Consider the following 25,732-nt stretch of genomic DNA (forward strand, 5'->3'; position numbering starts at 1 on the left):
AAAAAAAAAAAAAAAAAGCTAACTAAATAAACAGAGGGCAAATATCTACCCTGAGTAATAAAAACATCTAGGCTTTAATTTCTTCTTTCTGTCTTTGGATAGCATTTATTACTATACAAATGGTGTTACAATTATAGGTAGATATCAAGGAAGACCACAGAATCTTTCCTTTCATTTTCCGTTTTCTGAACTTCAATCAGTACAACTTAGACTGAGGAAGATTTCATTCTCTTCCTCTGTGAGCTTTGAATATGCTTTTCTCATTGGGTTGTCAATATAGATGCTCTTTGGCCTCTCGTAATGCACAGTGCATAGATGCTGGACCCAGAAAATGTATCCTTTTTATACTCGTTGTTTGAGCCTTATAACTGTTGTTGAAACCTCTTTGCCCATAACAGTGCATTGTAGTAGTGTATGTTAACTCTGTTATTGGTCCGTGTGATGGAGAGTCCTCTGAATTTGAGGGGATTGCTACCTGATTTTGTGTATGTAAGCCACTTCTCAGGGCCTCCATTTTCTCATTTACATAAAAAACCAAAGTACATTGTTACCATAGGCTTGATTCTGATTGATGGTGACCCCACATGTGTGAGTGGAACAGTGTTCCACAGGGTTTTCAATGTCTGATTTTTTGGAAACAGACTCTAAGGCCTTTTTTTGAGGTATCTCTGGGTGTACTCATACCTCCAACGTTTCAGTTAGCAGCTGAGCCCAGGGACTTCTTCTCATTTATATTAGGAATAATGTCTGTCATATCTAACTCCTGCATTAAGAGAAGCTCAGTGGAGTGCTGGCCCAGCACATTCTGGATGGGAGCAGGAAGTGAGCAAAGTGATTTGCAAGAGAGTACTGGGTGGGCTGGTTGCACTTGAGGTGGCTTCTGCTCCCATTTTCTCCACTTCTCAGAATAAAGCCTCAGGTCTAAAGGGAAGCATCAGGGATGCAACAGCCATTCTTCACAGTCATCCTGCCAATTTGACCTTGACCAGGATGGAAGGCTTTGGGGAATCTGCTGACAGCTGCTCTGTGGGGTTCAGGGGTCTCCTGGGCAAGTTCTGTGGGGCTGCAGTGGGTCTTTGCTGCCTCATCATGTGGTTGAACCACCTGCTTCCCTCATTTCCAGCCCCACAGCCCCTCTACCTCTTACCCTGTGGCTTAGTGGACTGGGGAGGGCTACCTCACCAGGGTTCCTTTTCTCTCTTTGCAGGCTTCAGCTTCAGCTGCTCTCCTCATAAAGAATAAATTAAATCAGCAATTTTTAGTAAAAATCAGCATTTTTCAGTACAAGTCCTTCTGCATTTCTATTTTGCACTTGGCATGTAGCTAACCCCACAAGACTTTCTACATTTAGTCATGGATGTTGGAGTTGGGAAGGCTTTACAGTTCATCTGGTCAGTCCAATACTCACTTTACAGGTGAGGGACATGAGTCCAGAGAAGATGAATCACTTGCTAAAGTTGCACAGGTTGTGAACTAGAGACCCCTCTCTATCATGTTCCTGCACTGAAGAGGTCTGTGTGTTGTTGGCTGCAACCTGGTTCATGGTGTAACCAGTTTTCACACATTTCTATGGGGGCAAGAGATGTGATGAACCAAAGTCCAGTGCCTGAGTTTTGAGTTTTGTCTTGCTCCCAGGGCAAGTCAATTTTTTCATGTTTTAAAATAAAAGCTTATGGACTTCAAGTCCCCCTCCAATATTAAAAGCTAGTCTCTGTCACTACATTGAACCATATTTGAAGAGAGTTTGCTATTTAAAGACATTTCATAATGAAAAGGTGAAGAATTACTCCATAAGTTACTATTTTTATAATTTCAGGGTTTTACTTCCTGGTCTGTCTGGGCTGCCCTAGAGATGCTGCACATTCTGAGCAACAGAAGTCAATGTAAGCTGAGTGCCTGTTACCCCTGCCCCATGCAGGATGCCCTTGCTGGACACCTGTCCCTGTGCCCTGAAACTCCATGCTGGCACCTGGCTGTCAGAAGTGGCACTGGGGCCTGAACACACAATGAAAGTGACCCCCAGATCATCCTACACTGCTTTGGAGGCCAAGTCCCTTCAGTCCTGCCCACCATTGACTGGTGGGCCTACAAAGTGGGGCTGGCCACTGTACCCCAGGCCCTGCTGGCCCTCATGGAATGTTCAGTGTGTACAGGTATATGAATGCTGACCTGTGCCCAAATGCAGTCAGTTCAGTTATTCATATTAATCAAGGGAGCTGCCTCATGCATAATTCAAAGTACTGCAAAACCCACAAATCCTTTTCCCATCTCCTGCTTGCAGTAGGCTCTCTGTAAGTATTTATTGAATAACTGCATAAATTAACATACAAATGAATGGTTTGCAGTAAGATTTTGGTATTTATATTTGCACATCTGTCTGTTGAATGTCCTGAGGCCTACAATCTCCCTCACAAAATTATGAAGGCATACTACCAAAACAGGCCAAAGCTCCAAGGAAACTGGGTGAATTCCCATTTTTCTTGTGCTTGGCTCCAGCTTGAAGCACATTTGGTACAGATCTGTGAGGTTCCTGATGGACACCTGGCATCATTTGTGTGGCTGAGAACTTCTTTGACTTTAAAATATCTATTCTGGTAGAATGGCCCCAAAAGATGTTCTCACCCCAGTCCTGGAACCTGTGACTATGTTATGTGATTAAAGTGATGAACCTTAAAACAGGGAGATGATCCTGGATTATCTGGGTAGGTCCAATCTAATCACATGAGCCCTTAAAAGCAGAGAACTTTCTCCAGCTGGAGTCAGAAGGATGGAGCAGAAGTCCAAGAGATTCCAATTGTGAGAGGGACTCAATCTCATGGTTTAAGGATGGACGGGGCAATATGACAGGAATACAGGGGCCTTAAGAATCTGAAAGTGGCCCCAGATGACAGATAGCAAGGAAAGAGGGACTTCTGCCCTTCAACCACAGATCCTGCCAAAAATTCAAATGAGCATGGAGGTGGAATCTCCTCAGAATCTCTGGGAATGGATGCAGACCTGCCTTCTCCTTAATTTTGGTTTTGTGAGACCCAGAGCATGCTGCACCTGATTTCTGACCCTTGGAAAGTGTGAGTAATAAATTAATGTTGTTTTAAGCTTCCAAGTTCATGGTCATTTGTTATAGTAGGATAGAAAACTAATGTAGTGATCAAATCTCACTGACTTTTGACAATGGTCTTCAATTCTTGTGCCTTTGTTTCCTCTGTAGCTTGAAGGGTTTGGATTAAAGGACTCTCCCAGCTCTTATGTTGTAGGATTCACTCAAACATTAAAATGTGAATATTCCTGAAATAAGGCTTTGGAGTCAGCCTTACAGGGTCCATGTAACTGTTTCACATCTTGAACAGGTGTCTTCTAGACAGGGAGCCTTACACGGTTTAAAGTTGAATGGGATGATGGATGCAGAAATCTGGCACACAGTGTGTTCTTGATAACTAACATGTCCCTTCCCTATCTCATTTTTAGTCTGCCATTGCAAGCTGAGGGCAGTGGTGGGTAAGTGGTAGAATTTCTCCTTCCATGCAGGAGACCTGAGTTCCATTCCTGGCCAATGCATCTGTCAGTGGAGGCTTCTGTGTTACTATAATGCTGAACAAGTTTCAGTGGTGCTTACAAACTAAGATGGACTAGGAAGAAAGGATTGATTGACAATCTACTTCTGAAACTCAGCCAATATAAACCATATGGATCACAACAGTTGTACTTGGGATTGCCATGAGTTCAGGGCCAATTTGGTGGTGGCTAACAATACTTTATAAGTTAGGTTGCTGAAGAAATAAAAGGAGGCATCTCAGCAGGTTTCAAGATTTCTTTCCTGCTTGTGGCTAAATTTTGGCCAGAACTCTAGGGACAAGAAAATTACCCAGGAATCACTGGGGTTTCAAGGAGTATGAGTAGCCCACAGAACTGCAAGAAGCAACCATATTTTGTTTTTTCCCTCTTTAGTCCTGTGGCTGGCCTGGCATCTCTGCCAGCTTGTTCACCTTGAGGGGGCCCACCTCCGGGAGCAACTGCTGGGAGCAATAGCCTGTTACTTTTCTCTTCTGAGTCCATTTGATTCAGTTCTGGATCACTTCTGATACCTGAGGTCCTTCTAGACCTTTCTAGGCTCTCTGGTGTCTTTATTCCTGAGATTTGCTATCTAGAAACTCAGGAAGTGGGCAGTTCATTTTCCTGAAGCTGAAGTTCAGTTCCTTTCTTAGTGACTCCTGGGAGCCTTACAAGGCCTGAATTCATGCCACAGGAAGTTCTCACATGCTTACTGTTTCCAATACTCTCTGCCTTCTGCTGGACTTACCAACATTTTTAATGTTGTCAACAGATGCCTTGCTCCTTAGTTCTTCACAGAGGTCACCAGAGCTTTGATTAGGAACCCGAATAAAATAGAGATCCATATAACCTTTTTGCTCACCAGGAGAGTGACCACTACTCCTCTGGGTGAGCCCACTTTTGGAAATATTGCAGGAAACATTTTATTCAAATTTAAGTTAGAGAAATGTTGTTGTTGTTGTTATGTGCCATCGAGTCAGACCGACTCATAGTGGCCCCTCCTTGGGTTTCCGAGGCAGTATCACTACGGAAGTAGATTGCCCCATCTTCCTTCGGAAGAGTGGCTGGTGGGTTTGAACTGCCAGCCTTCTGGTTAGCAGTCAAGTGCCTTAGGCACTATGCAAATACCTACCTCTAATTAAGAAAAATCCTGACCTTTAAAATGAATCTATGTACACATGAGGATAAATTGGTTGAAAATGTAGCTTGGAAAATCTCAGAGAATTTTCCTTAATTGTATCACTTCCCACTCCTGTGACCCACTGGGACTTAAAGCCAAGAACAGTCTCAGGGGATAGTTGAGTTCAAGTGAAGCCCATAGGATTTGCAGGCAGCTTAGCAGACTTGGCCTTGTTCCTCTTCTGGCTCTGCCCATACTAATGAGTGACTTTGAGCAAGTTACTTAACCTTACTATGCCTCAGTTTCTCATCTGTAAGGGCTGTTTGGGGACTAAAGGAATTTAAACATATAAAGCATTCAGAACCTTGCTTGGCACTTACCAAGTGTATTAGGTAAGTGTTAGTGATTCTTGTGGAGTGCTGGCATGGTCTGTACTGAGCAGGCATTGCTTGTTACTTGGCCTGACCCTGTGAGGTAGCAAGTCCTGGGATTAGCCTTTTCCTAAGATCTGGCATCCTTTGGTTCCCGGTGCCATGGCTGGGCCACTTTCTCTAGAGTCTCTTGCACAGTGTCTGGAACTGGCCAGTGGCAGAATTCTGCAAAACCAGGTGAGGTCACTGCCTTCCTTCTCAAGCACCAGGATTGCTGTTCCAGAGGCACACACTTTTTATGCCTTTCTAGTACTCAGTTTTTAAAAATGAGGTCAATAGCTTTGTTGGCTCAGGATCAGTAAAAGCAAAAAGGAGGGAAAAAGCTCTGCTTTTCAACAGAGCAACCAAAAATGCTGAACACATCTTCCCCTCAAGACTTATTTATGGTTTTCTTTCCAGAATTCTTTCCTTTGGTGGTGAAGACATGCCCTGTGCCTTTGAAGTGGGCTTAACATGTTTTCTGCATGTGTGAGCATCTGTTCCCCTCTCTGTAAGGCTGGTCCAGACTCACCAGCTTCCCTTTGACTTCCAGCCCTTCGTAGTGAGCTCTACCATAGGACTTTGCACAGTATTTCATCCCTGTGGGCAAATAAGAGGATTTTAGGGATGAATCTTCATCCCTACCAGGAAGCAGCAGCTTTCAAATGCTACTTGCAGGTAACACTTTCCTTAAGCTTTTGCACTAAGAACCCAGGAACACAAATCCTCTCTTCTTCCTTTTTTTTTTCCCTACGGTGCTTCTGTTTCAGGAGCTGCATCACATCAGTTACAGATACGATAAAGCAAAGGCAAAATAGCACAAGTACATAACAGGGGAGGTTTTTCTCTCAGGGCCAAGGTCAATGTGTCATATATTCCTTAGGGACTATGTTGTTGTTGTTAATTGCTACTGAGTTGGCTCCAACTCAAGGTAACTTTATGTACAACAGAAATGAAAAGTTGCTTGGTCCTCCACCATATTGATGATCATCATTATATTTAAGTCAATTGTTGTGGGCATGTGTCAATCCATTTCACTGAGGTTTTACTTTGGTTCTTCTCTTTACCAAACATGATCTCTCCTTCCTCGGCAGTCAGTCCCTCTTGATGCATCTGAAGTAAGCAAGTCAAAAATCTCAGACAATATCCTGTGATCTGTAGGATTTTCTTTGGCTAATTTGTAGAAGTAGATTGTCAGGTCTTTCTTTCTCATCTATCTTAGTCTGGAAGCTCTGCTGGAAACTTTTCACCATGGGTGACCCTGCAGTTACTGGAAATGTCACTGGCATAGCTTCCAACATCACAGCAACATGTGATCCCCATAGTACTACATAGTACACAGGTGGTGGAAGTATTCTGTACTGATGGTAATGGAAAAAAAGAAAACAAAACAAAACACACCCAAACCAAACCACTGTCATCAAGTTGATTCCAACTGATCGCAAACCTTTAGGACAGAGTAGAATTGCACCATAGGGTCTCCAAAGCTATAAAACTTTATGAAAGCAGAATGCCTCATCTTTCTCTTGTGGAGCAGCTGGCAGATTCAAACTGCCAAACTTTTGGTTAGCAGCCAAATGCTTTAACCACTATGCCACCAGAGCTCCTTATGGTAATGATTGGTAAGCTCAAATTATTACTTAACAATGAATAGTCCAGTCTCTGCTTTTCTTCTAAAAGAAAAATCTATGATTCCATTATTATATGTTGAATAAATAAGATAATGCATGAAGTAAGTATAACCAACACATAGTAACCACTCATATAAACTTTATTACTATGACTGTTTTTTTTTAAATTTTTAGAGTTTGTTTTACATTCAATGTTACATGTACATTTAGTATCATTCCCCATTTCCCATGTCCAACCCTAACCCAGTTTCCTCCCCTTCTTACCCTGTAACCCTCCCTCTGTGCCCCTCATATTTATGCACTCCTGTTTGTCCTGCATTTCCTCAATTTGAATGTTGGTCCTCTGGTGTCCCATGGTCTATTGCTCTAAGGGATGTATTATCATAGAGTATGTGGGTGCATCATCCTGGGTTGAGTGGTCTGCATGTACATCTTGTTAACTATTGGGCTCAGATCCCACGCATGGGGGTGTGTGTTTTATTCCAGGCACAGAATGTATTCGAGGGCCATAGTATTGGTAGTCTCACCAGATTTCATCTGACCAGTAATTCTGGTCATTTTTGAGTTTTTGGATTTTGTTCCACGTTTTCCCTCCCACTCTCTCCAGGATCTCCAGATTTGATCCTTTCCTGAGTTGTTAGCATTGGTAGCCAGGCACCATCTAGTTCTTCTGGTCTCAAGGGCCATCATGTCCTAGGGTTGACTGCTTCCAAGTGCCCCCCCACCATTTTTGCGTTCTTTGCTTCTGATGCTAGGAGACCATTAGCACATCTTAGATGGCCACTTGAAAGCTTTTAAGACCCCAGTTGCTACTCACTAACATAGGATGTGGAGCAAGGCTTTTATGTATTTTATTATGCCAATTGAGTCTGATGTCCCCCAGTACTATGGTCCTGAGACAGTAGATCTATTGGATCTCTCTCCCATAGTGTCTGGTTGTATGTGAGGGATTACTCTGTGTCTGTCTTCTATTGTTTCTGTAAGGGTTGCAGGTATTTTATATTACTGGTGTCTGCAAGATTAGCCTCAGCTGAATCTATCCTTGGTCTAGACTATTCTTCTGTTCACTGACCCCTGTCTGATCATCTCAGGTGTTTATGTGTTTATCTGTAGCCTGGCGTTTGGTGTTAATGGCAATGCAGTATTGTGGACACATTGGTTGGTATTAGCATCTGTTGTCTATCTCTTATATGCACAATTTGGTGTCCTGCCTATGACTGTTATTACTTATTGCCTTAAATGGATTTTAGAGAAATAAAGGTTGAAATGGCACACTATTAAAAAGATTGTATTCAATATTCTCCTATATTTTCTCTCTCAGTACTGTTTCTTTCCCTGAGCCTGTCAATATACCTAAAACTATCCTATCATTATAAAAAAAAAAAAAAAAAAAAAAATTCCAACTTGCATGGCTTTGTCGATGCTGTGGCTTCTATGCTCTTTTCCCGTCATTGCAAAATCAAAGTCAATATTTGAGATGTTTGTATTGATCATATAATCTTTCCTCATGTTTCCTTCAATCTTTATCTGTGCACTGCAATGTTCTGCCCCCACAGACCACTGAAACCATCACTGCCAGGTGTGGGGACCTCTCACTCCTCACTTGCACTGGCTGCTCTGTAGCATGTGGCTCATGAGCTGCACTGCCCAGCTGATGGCCCAGCCACAAGGGCTGTTGGGCATTTGGGAGGTGGCAGTACACAGAGGAAAAGAATTTTCAATTTAATAAATTTAAACTTAAAGGCAGATATTGATTCAGTTATTGAAGATGTATAATTGGGGTCTGTGAATGTAGTTTTTCATGTGTAAATTTTATGAAATTTAAATATAGGTCAAGTGTTTCTGATGAGAATTTAGATTCAGAACTCTAAGTGTAAAATGCACTGCAGATTTTGAAGCTTGATTGAAGTAAAACAATGTAAAACACCACAATATTTTACTATGATGATGACAGGTTGAAATCACAATGTTCTGGCTATATTTGGTTAAACAAAATATATTAATAAAAGTAATTTTGTCTATTTTATTTACTTCTTTTAAAATGTGGCTTCTGGAACATTTGTTACCTGTAACACGTGTCAGTCAAACAGAACTGATGTTTGCCTGCCTGGTCATCCTGCACACTGACCTCTCTCATGCCTGTTGTCCTGATTGCCAGTGTCTCCCATACCTGCTGACCTTTCCCACACCCACTGACCTCCCTTCCAGTCCTAACTAATGACTTTCTTGCACTTCTCAACATCCTCTGCCATTCTAAGCACTGTCTCTCCTGCACCTGCTGACCTCCCTGCCTGTTTCTCCTGAGTGCTGTCTTTTCCTGTACCCACTGACCTCCCTGCCTATCCTGAGTGCCAGTGTGTACTATATTTGTCAACCTTTTGGGCAGCCTTAGAAACCCCCAACAAAGGGGGGCTACCTAGGTGTTTTATCTATCAGGCTTGGTTTCCTTGAACAGAGGGCTTCCTCTCTTTAGGGTTGAGGATGTGGGAAAGAAGAAGACTGTCTACACAGAACATACACAGCACCAGGGGCATCCTTTTTTGGTCAGAACATACACAGCACCAGGTGCATCTTTTTTTTTGTCTTTAGCAAAACAGCTATTTTGGAGGTGTTTACTCCACTTGTGTAGAACAAGTATCCCACAAGTTACTTACTGGTCCATACTTGCAAAGCTAAATTGAGCCTGTGACACTTCTGGCCTTGTGAGATGCTTCCTAGGCCATAATGTCATGTCATTATTATTGGAGGGCCATTAAATCTACTTTTGATATCACACTAGAGCTCCATCCTGGGTCTTTTTCTCTTCTCTGTGTGTTCTTGCTGAGTGATATTCTCTCTTTATTCTGATGGACACCAACTTGTAACTGTGTGCTGAGGCCTCTGATCTGCATTGCAGCCAAATAAATGTAGGACAATCCCAGTCAAATATCCTAACATGCACACTCAGTATGTCCTGATGATTCTCTTCTTTCTGATCCCCGTCTTCTTAATGGCTCTTTTCCTGGTGAAATGTGCCATGATCTTTCATTCCAGAAAACAGTAGGCACACTGGAGCCTTCCTCCCCTTCCCACCTGAATCTGATCAAATTTTGATTCCTATGGGTTCCACTGAAAAAAAAAAAAAAAAAAGAATTGGTAGATGATCATCCATTTCAGGAGGTGACATATGATCTAGAGTCAATGGCGGGAGGTGGGGGAGGAGTTGGGGCTGAGACAGAGCCACAGGATCCAGGTAAGGGGAGGGAGAAAGGCCACAAACCCAAGAGGCAGGAAGCGGGGGGAAGTCAGGGACAATAGAGCTGCAGGATCCAGGTAAGGGGAGGGTGGAGAGGTTTCAAACAGCTAAGGAAGACAAACTTGTCTGTCAGTTTTCCCTACTGTGGTAGCTCGAGTGTTGCTGTAAGGCTTTGAGGCTATGCCACCGGTGTCTCAAAGGCCAGCAGGATTGCACATGGTGCACAGGTTTCAATGCAACATACAGACTGAAAGAGATCAGGAAGAAGGAAGAGGCCATCCACTTCTCAAAAAATTGGCCAAGGAAAACCTTATGAATAGCAGAGAAATACCATCTGTTACATTACTGGGCAACTTCATGAATAGCCTGGAAACATTATCTGATACAGTGCGGGAAGACCAGCCCCTTAGGTTGGAAGGCATTTAAAATATCAGTGGGAAAGAGCTGTATCATCAGAGTAGAACCAACCTTAATGATATGGATAAAGTAAAGTTGTCGGGACCTCCATGTGCTGATGTGGCATGACTCAATTTGAGGAGAAAAAGTTGCAAACATCCATTAATAATCAGAATATGGAATGTACAAAGCATGAATCTAGGAAAATTGGAAGTTGTCAAAATCAAATGAAACACATAAAGATTCATATCCTAGGTATTAGTGAGCTGAAATGGACCGGTTCTGGCCATTTTGAATCAGACGACCATATGATCTACTATACTAGGAATGACAAATTGAAGAGGAATGGTGTGGCATTCATCATCATAAAGGATGTTTCAAGATCTGTCCTGAAGTACAATGCTGTCAGCGATAGGATAATAACTGTATGCCTACAAAATAGACCAGTAAATACTATAATTATTCAAATTTATGCACCAACCACCAAAGCCAAAGATGAAAAATTTGAAGGTTTTTATCAACTTCTGCTGCATGAAATTGACTGAACATGCAATCAAGATGTGTTAATTATCACTGGTGACTGGAATGCAAAAGTTGGAAGTGAAGAATTACTGGTAGTTGGAAAATTTGGCCTTGGTGACAGAAATAATGCTGGAGACCACATGATAGAATTTTGCAAGACCAACAACTTATTCACTGCAAATATGTTTTTTTAAATAATACAAACAGTGGCTATACACATGGACATCACCAGATGGAGTACACAGGAATCAGATTGACTACATGTGTGGCAAGAGGTGATGGAAAAGCTAAATATCTTTAGCCAAAATAAGGCCAGGAGCTGAATGTGGAACAGACCATCAACTGCTCATCAGTAAATTCAATTTAAAGTTGAAGACAATTGAAACAAATCCACAAGAGCCACAATATGACCTTGAATATATCCCACCTGAATTTAGAGACCATCTAAAGAATAGATTTGATGCACTGAACATCAGTGACTGAGAACCAGAAGAGTTGTGGGAGGATATCAAGAACATTATCCATGAAGAAAGCAAGAGGTCATTAAAAAGATGAGAAAGGAAGAAAAAAACAAAATGGATGTCAGAAGAGACTCTGAAACTTGCCCTTTAATGGAGAGTAGCTAAAGCAAATGGAAGAAATGACAAAATAAAAGAGCTGAACAGAAGATTTCAAAGAACAGCTTGAGCAGACAAAGCCAATTACTATAATGAAATGTACAAAGACTTGGAGTTAGAAAACCAAAAGGGAAAAATACACTCGGCATTTCTCAATCTGAAAGAACTGAGGAAAAATTTAAGCCTCACATTGCAATATTGAAAGATTCAATGGGCAAAATACTAAATGATGCAGGAAGCATCAAAAGAAGATAGAAGGAATACACAGAGTTATTGTACCAAAAAGAACTGGTTGATCTTCATCCATTTCAGGAAGAATCCATTTCAGGAGGGGGCATATTATCAAAAAACAATGGTACTGAAGTAAGTTGAAGCTGCACTGAAAGAACTGGCAAAGAACAAGACTCCGAGAATTGATGGAATACCCATTGAGATGTTTCAACAAAACAGATGGCCCACTGGAGGCACACACTCGGCTATGCCAAGAGGTTTGGAAAACAGCTACCTGGCCAACTGACTGAAAGAGATCCATATCTGTAACCATTCCAAAGAAAAGTGATCCCACAGAATGTGGAAATTATTGAACAATATCGTTGATATCACATGTGAGGAAAATATTACTGAAGATAATTCAAAAACAGTTGCAGCAGTATATTGACAGAGAACTTCCAGAAAAGCAAGCTGGACTCAGAAGAGGATGCAGAACAAGAGATATCATTGCTGATGTCAGATAGATGTTGGCTGAAAGCAAAGAATATCAGAGAGATGTTTACTTGTGTTTTATTGACTATGCAAAGGCATCTGATTCTGTGGATCATAACAAATTACAGGAAACATTGAGAAGAATGGGAATTCCAGAACACTTGATTGTACTCATGAGGAACCTGTACATAGACCAAGAGGCTGTTGTTCAAATGGAACAATGGAACACTGCATGGTTTAAAATCAAGAAGGGAGTGTGTCAGTGTTGTATCCTTTCACCATACTTGTTCAATCTATATGCTGAGGAAAATAATTAAAGAAGCTGGACTATATGAAGAAGAACATGGCATCAGGATTGGAGGAAGAATCATTAACAATCTGCGATATGCTGACAATCACAACTTTGCTTGTTGAAAGTGAGGATGACTTGAGGCACTTACTGATGAAGATTGAAGAATACAGTCTGCAGTATGGATTACACCTCAATAAAAAGAAACAAAAATCCTCACAAGTGCAGCAATAAGCAGCATCATGAAAGATGGAGAAAAGTTTGAAGTTGTCAAAGACTTCACATTGCTTGGTTCTACGATCAATGCCAATGGAAGCAGCAGTCAGGACATTAGAGGAAGTATAGCACTGGGCAAGTTGGCAGCAAGGTACCTCTTTCAAGTGCTGAGGAGCAAGGATGTCTCCTTGTGGACTAAGGTGTGCCTGATACAAGCCATGATATTTTCAATTGCCTCATATGCATGTAAGAGCTGGACAATGAATAAAGAAGACCAAAGAAGAATTGGTGCTTTTGAGTTCTGGTGCTGGTGAGCATACTGTGGACTGCTAAAAGAACTAACAGGTCTGTCCTGGAGGAAGTGCAGCTGGAATGTTCCTTGGAAGTGAGAATGGCCAGACTTCCTCTCACATACTTTGGTCATGTTGTCAAAAGGGACAATTCACTGGAGAAGGATGTCATGCTTGGTAAGGTGGAGGGTTGACAAAAGAGGGGAAGGCCCTCAACAAGATGGATTGACACAGTGGCTGCGACAATGGGACCAAGCATAGATAGGATTATGGAGCTGGAGCGTGATTGGGCAGTGTTTTGTTCTGCTGTGCGTGGGGTCGCTATGAGTCGGAAACAACTTGACGGCACCTAACAACAACAAGTACATACATTAATAAGCTTCACTGGTTTTGCTTCTCCAGACAACCTAGCCTAAGATAAAGCTATTGCAATTTGGCCACAGATGGGCACCGATCTTAATGTGACATTGGGCAAACACAGGCTAATGAGTCCTGGTGATATTCAGGTTACAGAGTTAATGGAGGCACTATTCTTCAGGGGATGAAGTAAAGAGACTTCAGAGGAGACTATGCTTTGCTAAGACATGAAACACAGGGACAATCACAGGGGAGTAGGGTGGGAGAAGGGCCAGAGAAAACAGGCTGGATAGATAAAGCACAACTGTGGCACAGAACAGCTTGGTATGATGCTGGGGGCCACTTGGTACAGAGGGAGCAAGAAAGCTGGCTAATTGGATGAAGAGGTGATCAAGGGGAGTTTGTACTGTCCTGAAGTTAGGAGTACTTCCTCCTGTCTTCCTCTTTGCATTTCCAGTGAGGTACCTAACACCTAAAGGAGACCTGGTGGCACAATGGTTAAGCACTCAGCTGATAACCAAAAAATCAGTTTGAACCCACCAGCCCTTCTATGTGGAAGTCTGCTTCTGTAAAGATTACAGCCTTGGAAACGCTATTGTTGTTGTTGTTATGTGCCGTCGAGTCGACCCTGACTCATAGTGACCCCTCCTTGGGTTTCCGAGGCAGTATCACTATAGAGCAGTTTTATTTTGTCCTATAGTGTCTCCATGAGTTGGATTCAACTTGACAGCAATAGGTTTGGTTTGGTTTACCTAACACCTAAGAATGCATTTAACAGTCTTTCTAATGAATGAGTACCACTTGAGGGCATTGTATATGGGATTGCTGCAGAGATTGCATTTAGATGGCATACTCTGGCCAGGTGCAGATAAAGACTGACAGGTGGCAGAGTGGAGGCAGGGAGGCCATGGCTGAGCCAGCCACCCCACCACAATCCTGAGAAAGGCAGCCACCTCAACACAAATAAGGGAAAGCTGATTTGAAAGGTGTTTAGCAAATGGAATCCATTGTTGTTATTGTTATGTGCTGTCGAGTCATCTCCATCTCATAGTGACCTTAAGTACAACAGAACAAAACACTGCACAGTCCTGTGCCAGCCTCATAATCCCTGCTATAGCTGAGCCCACTGCTGCAGCCACCATGTCAATCCATCTTGTTGAGGACCATCCCCTCTTTTGTTGACCCTCCACTTTACCAAGCATGACATCCTTCTCCAGAGAATAGTCCCTTCTGACAACACAACCAATGCAATGTAGTTGGCAGTGATGTAATAATGTAATCATCTCCATGATGAGACCTGTTACAAGGAGCCAATCAACTGACTCTTAAGTCCCTGCATCCTGGCATCTCCTAGAGGCTGTCTCTAAGGTACTCATGGCCAGTTTGCTAATGTTCTTCTCCTCTGCCCGCTCTCGGAGGTGCCTTTTTTTGGGCTCCTACCATTCAGGAGTGTATCCAGGAGGTGGTGAGATTGATGTGGGCCATCAGGGAGCATTGTATACAAAGAATTGAAAAACCATGATTAAAACCAGGAAATTTTTATCTGCTTTTTACACCACCATGCATTTTATTGACTAAGGAAAGACATTTGACTGTGGATAACAAACTGTGAATGTTGTGAAGAATGGGAATTACAGAACACTTAATTGTGCTCAAATAAACCTACTGCCAAAACAAGACTGTTAACTGTGCAGAAGCCCCTAATTTGGATTGCATTGCCCCCCTCCTGTCCACCTCTAGCTCTATGGAGTTGTGAAAGGCATTGGCTCCAGGGGTGTTCTGTGTGCAGGAGGTGTACACAGTATACCCGTGTACATAGTCTAAGAGGAAGTGATTTGAACAGAACAAGAGGTTATTGCATCGTTTAAAGTGAGGAAAGATGTCAAGATTGTATCCTTTCACTTATTGTATACTTATTCAATCTGTATGCTGAGCAAATAATCCAAGAAACTGGACTATATGAAGAATGCAGCATTAGGATTGGAGGAATTCTCATTAACAGCCTGCAATATGCAAATGACACAACCTTGCTTGCTAAACATAAAGAAGCCTTGAAGCATTTACTGATGCAGATTAAAGACTACAGCCTTCAGCATGGATTACACCTCAACATAAAGAAAACAAAAGTCCTTACAACTAGAGCAATAACCAACATCATGATAAATGAAGAAAAGTTTTGAAGTTGTCAAGGATTTCATTTTACTTGGATCCACAGTTAATGCCCATGGAAGCAACAGTTGAGAAATCAAATGACATATTGCATTGGGCAAATCTGCTGCAGAAGACTTCTTTAAAGTGTTAAACAGCAAGAATGTCACTTTGAAGGCATACTTGGGTGTGCCAGACCCAAGCCACGGTATTTTAAATGATCTCATATGCATGTGAAAGCTGGACAATGAATAAGAAAGACTGCAGTAGAATTGATGCATTTGAAATAAGGTGTTGGTGAAGAATATTGGATAGACTATGTATTGCCAGAAGAATGAACAAATCTATCTTGGCAGAAGTATAGCTGGAATACTCCTTAGAAGCACAAATGACCAGATTTCACCTTTAGTACATTGACCACATTATCAGAAGGGACCAGTCTCTGGAGAAAGATGTCATGCTTGTAAAGTAGAGGGTGAGCAAAAAAGAGGAAAGGTCTCAACAAGATAAATCGACACAGTGGCTGCAACCATGGGCTCAAGCACAACAATGATTAAGAAGATGGTCCAGGTCTGGGCAGTGTTTTGTTCTGTTGTACATAGAGTCACTACGAGTTGGAACGGACTTGATGGTAACAACAGTAACAACAACGAAATGATGGCAGACAGAGCCTGCACCTCCTGCACATAGAATACCTCTGCAGCCAATGCCTTTCACAATTCCATAGAGCTAGAGACTGGACGGCACAGAACACCACCACCACCAACAACAGAGGTGGGCGGGGGTGGAGGGTGGGGAGGACAGTGCGATACAGATTAGGGGCTTCTGCATATTGATAGTCTTGTTTTGGCAGTAGGCTTATTTGATATATTTCACAGATGAATAAGGCTGAAATTTATTATTACCTCACATCGCATGGTTTCTAAGTGGAGGAAACCAGATTAAAACAATCTGGTTCCAACACCATGCTTTTAATCATTGTAGTGCTCTACCTCTTTAAAATCAGAAATTCCTCTAGAAGTTGGAATCTAGAGTCAAAAACCATGATTCACTGGACTCTAATTCACTAGAAACCTCCTTGAGGAGACCTTCCTACCTTCCTTCCCACCTCCACTTCCACATTGGTTCTGCTGCCCTAATAGTCTGGCCAAACATTTGTCATAGTAATTTATGCCATTGTCTTGTCATTTCTGGTTTACTTCTCTGTATTGCTTACTAGACCATGAGTTTCTTTAGGGTAAAGGCTGGAGGTTATATTCACTTTCTCAATAGCACACAGTCTCCTCTAAAGGGGATGTTAAAATGTTATTGAATTAATAAATCAATGGTTCCTTCAATTTACCAGAATTTCTCTGGCAGGAATCCTTTGAGAAATAAGCAAATGATAAGAATACAAATTGGTAGTAGGGATTTCTTTAAACCAATTTGTGAAGCATATTCTAAAATTACTAAAGATCCAGCCAATAATTTTTTTTTTTTTTTACCTAGCTTCTATTCTTTTTTTTTTTTTTTTTGAGGGGGTATTGCTTTGCATAAAAATGTGAATTGGAAGCTCCTCAAGATCTTGAATAAACAACACAAAACTTCATTCATTGCTATTTACTTGGCATGTGCTGGGCCTTTTGCTATAGTGAGCAGGGAAGTGGACTAATACATTTAATGAAATTTTCAACAATGACAGTAAAATTGTTCTGGTTAATACTGAACATCTAAGAAAATTTAGTTGATCAGACACTGCATTCCACAGGCCTTCCCTGGGTTAATATGACATATTTTCATTTCCCTCCCAGGAAGCTCCAACTCCATTAATTATAACTGCTTGGACACTTCAATCAACTAGGAAAAATAATAACCACCATGCTCTCAGGACATCTATTGATTTCTGGGTCCTTTGTTATTCATCACAGAGATCAGAAAGTTTCCCATCTGCACAGCCTTTATTCATCTGCGTGTGTGTCACATATGTGCACAGAAGAAAGACTTTCAGGCTTCCTCAGCCAGAGTCTGGAAAGGGCATGTGAGGTTCTTGTTTCCTTTTCAGGAGGAACCCTGGTGTGCATTGCCTTTGATCTGGCATAAGATGGCCTTGCGTTGGTGAGCATGGAACTGGGAAATCACTGAATTCCATGTATGAATGCACTGATGTTTTGGAGGGGTCAATAGTAACTTTGGTCTAAAAATTTAAAGCTGCCCTTTAGAATATTTATTACTAGTTGCTGTTGAGGTGACCCCATGTGTGTCAGAGTAGAACTGTGCCCCATAGGATTTTCAATGGCGGAGTTTTTGAAAGTATGTAGATCTCCAGCCTTTTCTGCAGAGGTGCCTCTGGGAGGACCCGAACCTCAACTTTTGCTTAGCAGCTAAGTGCCTTAACAATTTGTATTACCCAGAGACAGATATTAGAATATTAGAAAGCCATTAGCTTTGAAATCCTATAAAGTTTGAAATGATATAGAGTTTCCTATATCAGTGACAGACAAGTGTGAACCTCTTTATCAATATTCTAAATGTGTTTGGGAGTAAGAAATGTATATATCTCCAAATAATTTCATAAAAATTGGTGTGAAACAGTACATGGGAGAAGACTTTTTGGAAGAAGAGAAGAAGCATGGATATACAGACTCAGACTTCAACACAACTCTGGCTATCAATTGTAGTTCAATGAAGTTTTTCCTTTCAGGCTATTTCTGTGTGCTATGAATTACAGAGGGATTAAGCAAGTTGTCCAAAGTGAAACCATTTATAATTGTAGCTGGGAGTGAATTATATAAAATCAACTCAATGGTAGTGGGTTTTGGAGTTTGGTTCAAAGATGCACAATGGGATGAAATGGAGTGGAGTGGAGTGGCTCAGCTGACTGCAGGTGAATGCAGAGCCTGGTCTGAGATGGCAAGGAAGGACACAGGGTAGTCCTCTTCTACCCTGATCCAGAGGGTCAAGCACAGTGCAGGGGATTGGGAGGGGTGAGAAGGAGAAGACATGAGAGAAGCTGAAAAGGGAAAGAGGCAAATAAGGAAAAGAGATCAGAGAAATAAGAGAGAAAACTTAAGTATGGGCTACTAGAGTGGAGAGGGAGGCAGACTTGAGAGAGTAGCAGAGGTTATAGGGAGTGTCCTGAATGCTTTCAGCCATGAATAAAATAAAAATTAATACACCATGAAATTATTGTCTCTGTTTCTCAAAAACCAAAATAAACAAGCAGGTGAAAATGTCACATTCCTGTAGCCAAGCTCAAGGCCAAAAAAACTAAGCCTGTTGCTATCAGGTCAATTCCGACTCATAGTGAACCTATAGGATAAAGTAGGATTGCCTCATAGGGTTTCCAAATCTGTAATCTTTACAGAAGCAGACTGCTATATTTTTCTCCCAGGACCAGTTGATAAGTTCAAACCACTGACCTCTTAGTTGGCATCCAATCACTTTAACCAATGTGCCACCAAGGCTCCTTAAGCTCAAGGCACCCATTCCTAAATCCAGAACTGAATTGTAGCTGCTGGAATAGGCCAGTATGACAAGCACCAGGTAAGCCCTTACCAAGAAGCTAGAGCCTCCCACTCCCAGGGGGCAGTGAGATAAACACAGCTGGGGATGATCCTGCCTCCATTTACCTGAGCTGGCCACTCTGCAAGAACCTTCCTTCTAAGGATGCTTCTTAAAGAGAGTTCAGTTCTGGGACTAGTGGGCCATAGGGACTGTGTGATAAGACTACAAACAGCCTCTTCAGAAATCTAGTTGCTATTGAATCAATCCAACTCCTGACAATCTGATATATGTTAGAGAACTGTGCTTAATAGGGTTTTCAACAGCTGATTTTTCAGAATTAATCACCAGAGCTTTCTTCTGAGATGCCTCTCGATTAGAACTGCTAAGCTTTTGGTTAACAGCTGAGCACATTAACTGTTAGCACCACCCAGAGGCTTCCCTTCAGGAATAGGGCATTGATATGCATGAACTCACAGTGTTGGCACTATCTTGTCCTGGCACTGTTGCACCACTTCTCATGGTTTATCTCTTTGGAGCCTCACAACAGTACCTTGGAGGAGGTGCTGTCACTATCCCCCTTTCTCTTGCCATGCTGACTGGTCCACATTGAGTGCACATGGAGCAAAGACTGGTATTTGGCCTGATGTAGACCTGGCTAATTACTGATTGGACAATTTGAACAGAAATGTTCTTGTTCAGAAGCGAGGGATTTAAGACTGCTCAATGCAGTTATATACCCTGAAGTATATAACCCACAGCCACTGAGCCAATTTTGACTCACAGAGATCCCCACTGGGTCTCCAGAGAGATAAATCTTTACAGAAGTAGATTGCCCCATCTTCCTTCCACGGAGTAACTGTGGGTTTGAAACACCAGCCTTCTGGTTAGCAGTCAAATGCTTTAGGCACTGCAGCACCAGAGCTGTTTTGAAGAATATAATGTGAAACTTAAACCAGACGATATCACAGATGGGAAACAGCTATTAGAAAGCCACATTCATTGTCAAGTTGCATATTTGCTGGAACTCTTGAGGGGCTCTTAAGAAAACCCTACCATAGTACTAATGCAGCCATCATCAAATAATATTTGACATATAAATATGGCTGACTTACCCAGGATCTGCCTTCAGATTCCTGAGGTACATATTATCAGATGAATCAGAATCTTGCCAGTTTTAGCAAAAACAGAAAGTGTGAGTTCTTAACCCTCTCTTCTTTCATTTGGGATAGAGGAAAGGATGGGAGCTTCCTCTGTGATCTCTTTGTGATGTGATCTGCAATGACAGCTGGTGGTACCCACTGCAAGAGACACAGCTGGGGATGGTCACGTAAAGTTTCCTGGACAATATAACACAGGCCAGGCATCTGTGTCCATTGGCCACCACTCACCACCCACCAAGATCCGGCATGTGAAACCAATTAGCTAGATCAAGGCCCTGAAGACCCAGGTTTGAAACCAAACCCCATTGATATCATGGGCCTCATTCCTGGTGGCTGGGCTTCATTAACTCCTCTGGGCTCAGCCTTGAGGCCGTGGATAAAATCAAGACACTTTCCTGCCTGTTGATGCAGATTGGATGCAGAATTTTTATGATTTTTCAAACCCATGCTTATCCTCTGGGTGATAGGAAATCAACAGGACCCCTTAGGTAGGGAAAGTTCAGACCACCGGCCATCCTCTCTCTTCCACCCAAGCCCATGTGCTGTCCCCTGCCACTAGCATTTGGACCATACCAAGATTGTGAGTGTTTTGTGCTCAGGGAAATGATTATGGGAATAATGTGGGCTTGCCATAGCCCTGGTGGTGTGGTGAGAGGTGCCTAGGTCAGGTCTTAGGGAGAGGAAAGTGCTATGGTCATAGCCTTTGAAGCTCATAGTGTGATTACTGGTGAGGGATCTCAGGGCTGGGAGATGGATGGAGCAGAAGAGGGCCTAGCTCACCTGTGGGGCCAGCTCATCTTTCTGCCCCTTCCTCCCTGTCTTTTTGGTTCTCCCTTCTCTGCTGGTTCCATCTCTCTTTTCCTCCTCTCTGTTTTGCCCTCATTCTAACCTTCCTGGAAACATGGTTTCCACATGCTCTTTCTCGTGTCTCCCTGAAGAAGCTATGCTGCATCCACTCCCAGGGCTGACAGTGGATGTCAACAGTGGGCTCTTCCAGTGTGAGGACAGGCCAGGAGCCCAGAGGTTTTGTTGCAAGGTTGTATCAGTTCCTATACCTAATGTTGAAATAGTTCTAAAAAAAATCTGTGAGATGCCTAGTTTTTATGTAATAATAACCAAATCCCTTGTATTCATACCTTTGGGATAGCATGTTTTTGTTTGTTGCTCTGATGAGCTGCAGTGCTCACAGCTGAGGCAACAGACTCCATCCCTGACTCACAGTACCTGGTCATCCTGTGGGCCTTATCCCAAAGTGAGTCCTCCACCCATACCTACCATTCTTAGCCCTGGCTGCACATATGAACCCCCCCAGAGAGCTCCAGACATCCTGACGGCTCTGCCCACTCCCACAGTTTCTGATTTTACTGACTTGGAGGATGTCCGGGCGTCAGGATTCTAAACTCTCTGTGGAGAATCTAACTGCAGCCATGTAGAAAAGTTCTTCTGTGACTGTCTGAAATTAGGAAAGACTGGAGGCTGGAAAGGAGTCTCTGAGTGGTGCAAATTGTTAACATCTCAGCCAGCTGCTAAACTAAAGGTTGGAGGTTCAAACCCAAAGGTAGCTCAGAAGAAAGTACTGATGAGTTACTTCCAAAATGTTAACTGTTGTAAACCGTATGGAGCACAGATCTACTCTACTCTGACCATATGGGGTTGGTATGAATCAGAATTGACTCAAAGGCAGTGGCAGGAACATCCTTGCCTTTATTCACAGTTCATGAACAATGTCCAATCTGGTGGTTGAAACCAAATTTAGGGAGCAGAGAGATGTGTCTTCTTGCATATCTGGGAAGAGGGAGTGGTGAGGGCACACTGCATTGTTTCTGCTTTTTAGGGTAACTTTTCTTATCTCTGCTCTAGATCCATCAGATAAGGGGCTCTGGTGGTGTAGTGGTTAAGGCATTGGCTGTTAATCAAAAGGTTGGTGGTTTGAACCCACCAGCCACATTAGGAAAATAAAGATGAGGTGGTATGCTTCTGTAAAGATTTATGGCTTGGGAACCCAATGGGGTTCACTATGAGTCAGAATCAACACGATGGCAGTGAGTGTAGTTTTCTTTTTTTCTTTTTGGTTTTTTGAGGTCCATTAAATACTTGTTTCATAGTTTAGCTCTCAGAGGGCAACCTCATTTCTAATAAGGTAAGTAGTAACCAGAGACTGACTCTAGAGATAAACACGCATACTGGGACAGGTTAAGTAGTAACGGGGTAGGGATTAGTTTCTAGCAACAATAACCCCTGTGAGAAGGGCATGGAATGAAAAATATTTGTGGATAGTCACAGATTTGTATGCAAATAGCTGAGATCATTTTGGTAAAGCTGTGTCACAACTTTGAGTTAAAAGGTTAACAGAGAGGCCCAACCCTAATTGTGCTTGTTAGCAGTTTGCATTGCCTTAGTAATTTTCTTCATGCTAACATTTCAGATCATTAATTCTTAAAGGGAATTTAGAGATCATTCAATCTAAATCTGTTTCTGTCAAATACTGGCAAATGAAAGCACAGTGCAGTGAAGCCAAGTTCTCAGAATACACCTAGCCAGCAGAGCTTGGAGAATGACTAGATCCCCTGACTTCCTATCCAGAGTCCTTTCCTCCTTATCCTGTTTGCCTTCCTGAGGGACCTCCATGCTTCTGTGTTGCAGGGAGATCCCTGCCCTGGGGTCACAAATAGAAGTGGATCTGAGGCCTGGATTTTCTTCTTACTGTCAGCTTCTGGCTGGAAGTAAACTTAAAAGAAGTGAGTAGTGGTGTTTCTGTGTCCCCCCTCCATTTGAGGGGAGGTTATGTTCCTCTTGTCTTCATTGCCATAGAACATTGCTCTGTCACTTTGCCAAGCCTCCTTCCTTTGGGCACAGGTGGAAATAACATGGAAGTTTTCAATAATAACCTTAGGGAAAGCACATGTATGAGATTTCTTTGTGTCCTTTTTAGGGCATCTAATAAACTTCCTTTGCTTTATATATAATTTTCCAGGAATAGGAAGATGTGCTTCTTACCACAAGATATTAATACCCAAACAAAGTATTTGAAGGAAAACAACAACGAATGATCTAACCATCAAGTGGAGAGGGATGGAGAGAGGGGAAAGAACATTGCATTGTAATGAAGGTAAGTACAAAAGGAGAAAAAACCCTATTTGCTGTGTTGTGTGGTCAAATGATCCATTTTATAAGCATAGTGTGCTGTTGTTGTTATTATGTTGTTAGGTGCTGTGATGGTTAAGGTTGTGTTTCACCTTGGCTGGGCCATAATTCTCTGTGGTTTGGCATTTATGATGTAGTCATCCCCCACAATAAGATCTGATATAATGTAATTACTTCCATGATGAGATCTGCTCTGAGCAGCCAATCAGTTGAAAGGGAGTTAGTTTCCTCAGATGTGTGGCCTGCTTGCAAAATAGCAAAATATATGGATGTTGTAGCAAGCTCTCTGGCTTTTTGCTTGATCTCGATCTTGCATCTGGACCATCATAATCTGACTTCTGGTTCTTTGGACTTGAACCAGTGGCCTGCCACATGGCCTGCCAATTTGGGGATTGTTAGCCTCCTAAGCCTGTAAGACAGCAGGGTGCCATCTTACCTGCCAATCTTGTGTTCATCAGCCTCTGAAGCTATGTGAGTCAGGAGAAACCTCCAGCCTGACATCTGACCCATGGACTTGGCACTTTCTAGCCTCTACAACTGTGTGAGCTATTTCCTTGAGACAGATCTCTCTCTTTCTCTCTAAGCTTATACACCTAGCCAGCAGAGCTGGGAGAGTGGCTGGATCCTCTGACTTCCTACCCAGAGTCCTTTCCCTCCTTATACTGCTTTCCTTCCCGTAGGACACCAGTGCTTCTGTGCTGCAGAAGGTTATATATCTATATGGAACTCTGGTGGCACAGTGCCTAAGGCATTTGACTGGTAACCAGAAGGTTGGCGGTTCAAACCCACCAGTTACTCTGTGGAAGGAAGATGGAGCAATCTACTTCTCAAAGGTTTAGTGTCTTGGAAACCCAGTGGGGGTTGCTATGAGTAAGAATGGACTCAATGGCAGTGAGTTTGGATTTTGGTTTATATAAGTTTCACTGGTTTTACTTCTCTAGAAAATCCAGTCTAAGACAAGTGCCATCGAGTTTGTTCCTACTCATAGTAATCTTATGTACAACAGTATGAAACCCTGCTGAATCCTGTGCAATCCTCACTATTGTTGCTATGTTTGAGCCCATTGTTGCAGCTGCTGTATCAATCCATCTCATTAAGAGTCTTCCTCTTTTTCACTGACCCTCTACTTTACCAAACATGATACCCTTCTCAGGCTCCTCTTGAAAACGTAGCCAAAGTATGTGAGATGAAGTCTTTCCTTCCTCACTTCTAAGGAACATTCTGGCTGTGCTTCTTCTAAGACAAGTGTGTTTATTCTTCTGGCTGTCCATGGTATATTTAATAATCTTCACCAAGTGATAATTCAAGGGCATCAATTCTTATATGAAGTGATTGAAAATACAATGGCTTGGGTCATTAGTCCTCAAAGTGACATCTTTGCTTTTTAACACTTTGAAGAATAAACATGGATTTTCTATGATAGGGGATACTAAGCTTAGTTTCCTTGCATTAACTGATAATTCTAGAGAGAATGTAATTCACCCATTAGTCCTTCCCTGTGTTGCTAACTAACCAAGTGCGGCAAGAACAAACACAACAATGAGCCCCACGGGCTACCTAGACTCTGAACAGTCTTTGGGAAAGCAAGGTGCTACTTATGGAAGACGTTTGAAGGCAATTCTGCAATGGAAAATTCCTGATTGTGTGAGCATTTAGGGTTGAAATGAATGTGGATTTATTTCCTCTATGAAGCTTAATTAAAAATTGAAGAACACTCCCTTTCTTCCACACCTAGAAAGTGCTCCTTTAACTGACCTAGAGAAAAGTAGAATTTCTTTTTTCCAAGCCAGTAAGTAAAGATTCCAGTGTTCCAGAAGACAAGTGGCATATGATTGTATATGTGTTTAAATCCATAAAGTTGAGTTGGGAGGTGATCTATAAACATTGGAGAGACAGGAAAATGGGGCTGCTGGATAGGGGTATGCCAAAGGAAACTTAGGTATAGGTGTGCATATTGGGAAAGAGTGAAGAAGACCTTGGGAATGGGAAAGAATGCAGATGGGGCTTAACCCTCTTCTCAGTGTACATTCAAACTTCCAAGAAATATTTTGCTGGTGCACATTAAGAGTAAGATGGACTGTGTGTCCAGAAATTCCTTCATTCATTGGGTACATGGTGAGGAGAGAAGTTAGAGGTGGAGAGATGTCACCCAACTAAGTAGCACAGAAATACACTGCAGAGAGAGTATTTCAGGGACAATGTAGAATAGCTGCCCCCAGTAAAAGTAATGTCAGAATAGAGAAGACCCAGATTGAGTAATACTTACTGTGTGTAGGCTCTAACTCTGACTATGTAGATGCCATGTTCTGCAGATGCCATGTTCTGCATTTAATGTATGTTGTTGTTGTTGTTGTTGTGTGCCATCAAGTCGGCCCCGACTCATAGCGACCCCACCTTGGGTTTCCGAGGCAGTATCACTACGGAAGTAGGATTGCCCAACCTTCCTTCCGAGGAGTGGCTGGT

Source organism: Orycteropus afer, unplaced genomic scaffold (assembly GCF_000298275.1).
Source record: "Orycteropus afer afer isolate SDZICR_OR568_19922 unplaced genomic scaffold, OryAfe1.0 scaffold00232, whole genome shotgun sequence".
In the NCBI taxonomy this organism is placed as follows: Eukaryota; Metazoa; Chordata; class Mammalia; order Tubulidentata; family Orycteropodidae; genus Orycteropus; species Orycteropus afer.